The sequence below is a fragment of the Cottoperca gobio genome, chromosome 19, assembly GCF_900634415.1.
Source record: "Cottoperca gobio chromosome 19, fCotGob3.1, whole genome shotgun sequence".
Classification (NCBI taxonomy): Eukaryota; Metazoa; Chordata; class Actinopteri; order Perciformes; family Bovichtidae; genus Cottoperca; species Cottoperca gobio.
This window is the reverse complement of record NC_041373.1, coordinates 17,544,412-17,552,903: the sequence shown is the minus strand read 5'-3', so window position 1 is coordinate 17,552,903 and position 8,492 is coordinate 17,544,412. Positions and strand designations below refer to the sequence as shown.

General features: G+C 40.0%; 2 pseudogenes; both read left to right on the top strand.

The window, feature by feature from the left end:
* Positions 1-512: 512 nt before the first annotated feature.
* LOC115024619 (leucine carboxyl methyltransferase 1-like) lies at positions 513-7,496 on the top strand (annotated as a pseudogene).
* LOC115024887 (delphilin-like) overlaps positions 7,191-8,492 on the top strand; it is a 17,681-nt pseudogene continuing 16,379 nt past the window's right edge.

The following is an 8,492-nucleotide window of genomic DNA, read 5'->3' as shown; positions in this document are numbered from 1 at the left end:
GGACATAAGTATCTTATAGTGCAGAGAGTGCACTTGAGGTGGAATACTTAACAAATTCAAATCTCCACAACTAATGTAGAGAAGAAAAGATAACAAAAGAGTAGAAGAGAATGGAGACATTGCTGTTGCAGTGTTTATTGATGTATATGCATGTTGCAAATATGGGTAGGCTACTGATTTTAATAATAATATTGTTATTATTTAGCGGGTTCTATTTCCCATCCTAGTTTATGTATTTAATTGTTAGCATATTTTATATACTTTGTCAAGTGGGTTTTATCTTCCATCTTATTTTCCATTAAATAAGTTATTTGTGCTGAATGTCTTGTATGAAAAGTATAAAAAATATTTAAAATGTATTATTATTATTTATTTATTAAGTGTTACTGCATAACAACACTGCTGGAATTGTTTAGTATTAATTAAGGTTAGGTTTATTTTATTCGAGTGCAAAATCAGAACTTTTGTAGGGATGCTTTTAATCTGAAAACACTAACCGGAAGTGTTTTTCATCTGGCCGGAACTGCTCATATATTTCTAGCGGCGAGTTGTTATTAGCCAGTCAAAAATATTATCCACTCGTTAAATACAGCTAATTTTCATCCAACTTGTACTTTGTTTAATATACACAAGTATTTCAGCAACCCGACTACACTCACAGTTATTTTCTTCTTCTTCTTCTTCCCCGTTTTGTTCAATAACCCCACCTGTCAAAATTGAGCTAGCCAGTTAGCTTGTAGCTAAGCTAGCCAGTGTGAAGCAGGGGGACCAGGTACAGTTTTAATGTTGTCAACATAACGTTAGTACAAGGATCGCTAATGGCAGCTCGGCAACCCTTCATAGACTCGGATACTTCCGATGAAGCAGTGAGGGCGACCTGTGACGATGCAACCATATGTAAAAGGTACCGTGCAGCAGCAACGTTCATTATCTAACCTCCAATCATATGGCTTTAATTGCAATATGTGACTTAAGTTGAAGCATTAAAGTAGTTAATGCATATCAAATGCCATGCTGCAGTAATGCTTCAAAACGTCATAGCTACAGGTAATAAAGCAACTTTATCCAACATTAAATGGAAGACTACATCTCAGTTTTACTGTACTGTCATCCCCAATAACTAGTATACATAGAGCAACATGGTGGTCCTGAAAAACACTATTTTAATTTGATCTATCTTGTTTTCACTACCAACAACAGCCTCAACAATTTGACAGCAGGCAGGTAGTGTACTCTGCTGCCCATGGTTTATTATGGGGAGGTTTGTGAGACCTGTATGGATCAGACCACATAGTGGAGAAGAAGTATTAAGATCCTTTAAGTTAAAGAACTAATGCCAAACTGTGAAAATATTATGTTACAAGTAAATGTCCTGCATTTAAAACCTTAAGTATGTAAGCATAATGTACCTACAGTTAAAGTATGCATTTTATTGTATTTATATCACTGCTGCATTAATGTGTCTGTTGCATTGTACTGCTTTAGATGTTTAATGTTGTGCTAATTTGAACTCCTGTTAGTTTGATCGAAAGAAATGCATCATATTCTATAAGATCCTCATGTTTGTAGCTTTGTCTCTGTCCTGTGAGAACCACGTATCTCTAAAAGTAAACGTTTCATGAGATTCAGCTTTGTGATGATGCATTTTCCAGCTGATCCAAGAGGGTTTTTAAATAACTTATTCATCTTATGAAGGAGGAGAATGTTCTCAAGCAACACTTCATCGCTCAATCACAAAGATTCAAAACCAACACACCTGGAGATGCATGGTTTTCACTGGACAGGAAGGATGATGTCAAATTGTAATTTGAAAAGTAACAAGCTGTCAGACAAATGTAGTAAAAAGTACTGAGATGTAATGGAGTAGAAGTATAAAGTTGCATAAAGGGAAAGTGGATCTGCCTTTAAGATCGTGATCCTATTAACAGCATATCTTTCTGGGGGTAATTTGATTAAAACAATAAATGTGTTAAATAGGATTTATGTAGAATGATGTATGTCACCCTCCTCATCATATATCTACTTGGTGTACTAGGTTTGCTACCAGTAAAAGCTACTGGAAGGACCCCTATATCCAGTACTTTGTTAGATCTGTCGGGGAGCGGAAGGCACCGGAAATCAATAGAGGTAAGTGATACTCTCTCTTCTTTCACTTTTTTATTTATTGGAAAATAACTCATCAGCTTGGTGAAGGGCTGCATGTGTGCAACTTGTATATGAGCAGCACTACAAGTCATAGAACGTAAAACTAAGATTGTCTGTAGCAGGTGCCTCACGAGCGCCTTGCTGCAGCGTTAAAGGAATGCATGCATAGAGTAATGATGGCCATCTATAGAACTATCAACACCTCACTCTACAATGTGGTTAGTGAGTAGTTGTCTGCGGTAAATTACCCCACTCACACTGTCAAAATGTGCACATAAACGTGTAAAGGCTTCATGTATGTTAAATCTTATTTGTTATAGTATTAATAAATGCTACATTGCAAAGCCACGCTGAAATGGCCAGAGGAATGTTTTTGTTTGTGATGCAGTCCAGGTGTGTGTTTTATTAGCTTATGTTTCTTATCTCATTTGACAGGTTACTAAGGTGGCCCGCGTTCAAGGAGTTAACCATTCTGCTGCGACGCCTTTATAAGGAAAACAGAGTGTGACTGTCAAGTAATCAACCGGGGCGCTGGACTGGACACCACGTTTTGGGACACTGAAGGTTTGCAGCTCACTGCCAGGACTAGATGTGACTCATGTTGCTTTTGCTGCATCATAGAACACTTATCTATATGTAACAACCCGTGTGCCTCACTAAGGACATTTTGGGGCTTTTTAATTAAGTGGTTTGTGCTTAACACAAGGCTTTTTTGTTTTATTTAAATCTGACATACTTGCTGGCTAATTTTTAAATTTTGTGATTTCTTTTTTCTTTCGTAAAAAACAACAAGTGGGGTTGTTAGTAGGCCTCATGTAAACAAACTGTCATTTAAAGGGTTTAAGCATCTGAAAATGATTGTTTGGTAGTTATGATCAGGACTGTTAAACTATTTAAATAAAAAAATAAAATAAATAAAATAAATAAAATAAATAAAATAAATAAAATAAATAAAATAAATAAAAATAAAATAAAATAAAATAAAATAAATAAAATAAAATAAATTACAATTAAATTACAATTAAATTACATAAAATCAAAGTTTAATTAAATGAATTACAATTAAATTAAATAGAAATGGAATTGGAAAATAATATTAATGCATAGTATTTTTTTTTTTTACCAGTTTTAGGAAGGGGACATTTTTGTCCTCAAAGGTAGCAAGTGAGAGTTTTTATTTAAAATAAATAAATCTGCACAAAAAAATAAAAGTGCATCGACGTCAACGTTGGAAAAATAAAAATAGCATTTTGTATACAGAAACTAATTAAATTGTTTGAATTAAACAACAGTGTCATTATGTAAACAAACGTGCATTCAAAGTTAAAATAGTTATGATCCGGACAGATGTTGGTTAAAAGATTTAAGTGAAAGTGGAAAATAATACTAATATATCATTTTGTTATAGGATCAGAACCTCATGCCACGGAAGTTTTTTGAAGTGGACTTTCCAACAGTTGTGGCCAGAAAAATACACAATATCAAGTAAGACAACCGTATTATTATTATTATTATTATTATTATTATTATTATTATTATTATTATTATTATCTTATTTTTATCTCCCGTACCGTGTGCCATGCATGAACCGGATCTGCCACAAGCTTCCCTCACAGATCAGGTTATGATGGATATTCATTATTCAATATGTTACATGCATATTAATAAGGGAAATGTCTTTAGGTCGTTATTATAACTGAGCAGCACATGCGCTTTTTTTTCTTCTCTGGCTTTGGTGTTGCAATGTGAGGGAGACAGAGATACATGTATGTAAGAATGTCTGTATATATATATATATATATATATATATATATATATATATATATATATATATATATATATATATATTATATATATTATATATATATATAACAAAGTATATTATTATGTAAATGAGATAGTTTGCAGGACTGGTATTAGACTACATTAGTTTCAGCTTGTGTGTGTGGTGTGTGTGTGTGTGTGTGTGTGTGTGGCTTCAGGTTTACTGTTGCCGGGCAGTTTTGGTTATTAATTACTGTTAATGCTGTTTTTCTTTTGTTATTTTTCTTTGACTAGAACAAAAACCTCCCCTGTCCAAACCCCTCATTGAAACCCACTCTACAGACTCCTTACTACTTGGTAATAAACGTGACATATCTCTGTGCTTCAGTCAGTCTGTGTAGTATCGTGTTCCACTTCCTCACAGCGTATGTGTGTGTTCGCTCAGATGCCCACAGCCTTGACTCAGACCGGTACTGTATCATTGGAGCCGACCTCCGAGACATCTCCAACCTGGATGAAAAACTGAAGAAGTTCCAGCTGAATCCGGAGTATGTGAAGATCTACTTTCTTTTCTCAGTTTCATCTCAACTTCATGCTTCATGCTGCATGTACTAACCTGAGGTCGATGTTGGATTAAGTCCTTCGTGCTGCTCTTTGTCAGTTGTCCTTAGTTTTCCCAGCATGTCTAATCTAATAATAACAAAGTCACTCCAGTGTCTGAAGGCTGAAATGCAGATAATGTCTGACGCCTGGAGCCTGATTTCAACAACACAAAATGTATGTTTTGAATATTAAAACACTCAACTTCCTGTGGATTTGCTAAAATGTTGCTAAAATTGCTGCTCTGAAACTATTGGAATCCACTGCAACTGACCGGACCAGGGGCGGGTTTATGGTAGTTGGATAGCACAGGCGGTACTACAGTCACTTTACCGCACCGTTGTGATGAAAAGAGAGCTGAGCCAGAAGGCAAAGCTCTCAATATACCGGTCGATCTTCGTTCCTACCCTCACCTATGGTCATGAAGGCTGGGTCATGACCGAAAGAACGAGATCACGGGTACAAGCGGCCGAAATGGGTTTTCTCTGACTGGTGGCTGGCGTCTCCCTTAGAGATAGGGTGAGAAGCTCAGCCATCAGGAGAGACTCGGAGTAGAGCCGCTGCTCCTTTACGTTGAAAGGAGCCAGTTGAGGTGGTTCATCTAGTAAGGAGCCACCTGGACGCCTCCCTAGGGAGGTGTTCCAGGCACGTCCAGCTGGGAGGAGACCCCGGGGAAGACCCAGGACTCGGTGGAGAGACTATATCTCCTCACTGGGAACGCCTCGGGATCCCCCAGTCGGAGCTGGAGGATGTGGCCCGGAGAAGGAAGTCTGGGGTTCCTTACTGGAGCTGCTGCCCCCGCGACCCGACCCCGGATAAGCGGTAGACGATGGATGGATGGAAGGTTACGGGATGTTTTCTGTGGCGCCAGCTCTTAACTCACACGGCAGTAACTGTATTTATCCGGGGAAGGTTCTCTCGGCGTGAGGCTCTCTTTGTCAGGAAGCTGTGAAGTGTGAAGCGTGAGTTTAGGTTTTAGGGTCATTACTTGTTATTGTTCCGCTCGCACTAAACGTTGGTGTGAAAGTACGATGAGTTTACGGTGCAGGATGTTTTAAAGTCTTACAGGTCAGTCAGTGTCAGTTAATTAGTAAGATATTTTAAAATGTTAGAAATGTCAATGAAGTTTGGTGGAAAGGAAAGGACTTGTTATGTTTCCACAGTTTCTACTGTGAATAATAAAATGTCTGCTCTCTGTTTACTCTGGATCCAGATAACAGAAGTTATAACATCGTTTTTTAACAACAGATTTCGAGGCTTGTTTAGCAGAATTACAGTCTCTCTGTTCTTTCTAGTTATGTTGTTGTGGTTAAGTGTGTTACTGCTCTCTCTCCCAGACTGCCGACGTTGCTCCTGTCAGAGTGTGTGTTGGTCTACATGACGCCTTCCCAGTCGTCCAATGTCGTTCACTGGGCTGCAGAAACCTTCCCGACCGCCATGTTCATCAACTACGAACAGGTGAACAAAACTAATGACTTCTGTGAACGGACACCTGAAGTATCTGGGCGTTCATTATAAAGGTGTTCGAATAGGCAGAAGTAGTAAATGTGTGTGTGTGTGTGTGGTGTGTGTGTGTGTGAGAGCGGAAATGTAATAACGTAGCCGAACTGTGATCCGTGCGTCCAGGTGAACATGAGCGATCGATTTGGCCAAGTGATGATCGAGAACCTGCAGCGTCGCCAGTGCACCCTGGCAGGAGTGGAGGCCTGCCGGTCTCTGGACTCTCAGGTAACCTCCGCCACCCCTCGCTCAATATTTCACAAGAGGATTATTATCATGAGTTGAGCGGCTCAGTGAGTCCAAAATGCAAGAATGATTTGAGGGTCTGATGTTGGAGAGATCAGTAAAACGTATTTGAACGTGTTGTGTGCAGAAGGAGCGGTTTCTGAAGACGGGCTGGGAGCACGCTGATGCTCTGGACATGATGACGGTCTACAGCATGCTGCCTCAGGAGGATGTGTGGGAAGGTAATGCAGGCTTCACACCGCCCCGCATCGGGAGCTAGAGCGGCTCATTCATTAATAAATAAACATGAATATTTCTTGCAGAATTGAGCGCCTGGAGTTCCTGGATGAGAGGGAGCTGTTGCAACAACTCTTCAGCACTACAGCATCAGCTGGGCCTCCAAAGACAAACTCAATCTGGGTAATGCACGTGTTCTGTAACACTTCCACGAGCATGAATCGGTGTGTTCGTAGTAGGAAATATAAAACTATGACTGCTCATTTCCAGGGTAATCCCGATGGCGCCATGCTGTCCGTTAGTTTATTTACTTTGTATTAGTAATATGTGTAAAATGTTTCATATCTTTCCACGCGTCCTCCCAGTTTGAATGTCAGGTGTGGTCATTTACAAGAACAGGTCGTGTTTCTGTTTCCTCAGGTCTGTCACATTTGGCGTTTTGAGTGTGAAACGGCTCCACTGTTGCACATGCACGTACATGTGTGCACGCCAAAGTCAACAACGGAAGAAGAGGTGTGAAGGGAGACACTGGGAAAGAGGAAATACTTATTCTCCATCAAGCCCTCAACTGGGAGCTGTTCTGGTGCGAAAACCCCCGACATCAGCGGAATATGATTTGACGAGCGTCCTTTTGCCACCCCCGAACATGTACGAAGAAAAGAGATGTTTAGGTTGATAACTGTGAAGAGGTTTGTCTCCACACTGGCTCTAACTTGTAAATGGATCAAGTTTGTTTTATTAATTTTCTTTTATGTGCCATTTTGATTTTATTTATTCATCAAGTGTACTTCCAGACTCATTTCATTACAAGCCGTACGGACATGCATGTGATAGGACTTAGTGTCGAACTGCAAGAAATGCTTTACATCGCAACTACTACTTCATTTACATTTGCCCGTAAAGTGTTTTCTATTCTTGCAGCTAGTTTTCAAACGGCAGAGAGGACATGACAGATTAGTTTGTGATAGATCATATTTGATGAAGGCTGTTTAAGTGCAGTTGAATAAAAATGAGCTTTTGTGTAAGGACTGTGTTGCTCTGTTCATTTATTTACCTTGTTATGGACTTGTACCACACAGCTGGGCTATCTGCTGTGGGAGGGACACGTTATCATTAGAATAATCATGTATATATATATTATAGTATATATAATATATATATATATATATTTAGTATATTATAATATATATCTTATATATCTTATCTCTCTGTATCTCTCTCTATCTCTCTCTCTCTCTCTGCTTCTCTCCTCTCTCTCTCTCGCTCTCTTCTCCTCTCTCTCCTCCTCTCTCTCTTCTCCTCCCCCCCTCTATCTCTCTCTTCCTCTCTTTCGTCTTCTCTTCTCTCTCTCTCTCTCTCTTCTCGTCTATCTATCTCTTCTCTCTCTTCTCTCTCTCTCTTCTCTTCATCCCTCTCTTCTTCTCTCTCTCTTGTCGTCTTCCTCTCTCTCTTCTTCTCTTCCGTCTCTTCTCCTCCTCTCTCCTCTCGTTCTCTCTCTCTCCCCTCTCCTCTCTCTCTCCTCTCCTCTCTCTATCTCTCTATCGTCTCCTCTCTTCCTCCTCCTCTTCTCTCTCTCTCTTCTCCTCTCCTCTCTCTCTTCTCCTCTCTCTCTCTCTTCTCCTCTCTTCTCTTCTCCTCTCTCTCTTCTTCTCTTCTCTCTCTTCTCCTCTCTCTCCTCTCCTCTCTCTCCTCTCTCTCTCTCTGCTCCTCTCTCTCTCCCTGCTCCTCTCTCTCTCCCTGCTCCTCTCTCTCTCTCTCTCTCTCCTCGCTCCTCCTCTCTTCTCTTCTCTCTCTCTCTTCTCGTCTCTTCTCTCTCTCTCTCTCTCTCTCTTCTCTTCTCCTCTCTCTCTCTCTCTTCTCCTCTCTTCTCTCTCTCTTCTCCTCTCCTCTCTTCTTCTCTTCTCTCTCTCTCCTCTCTCTCCTCTCTCTCCTCTCTCTCTCTCTCTCCTCTCTCTCTCTCTCCTCTCTCTCCTCCTCTCTCTCTTCTCCTCTCTCTCTTCTCCTCTCTCTCTTCTCTCTCT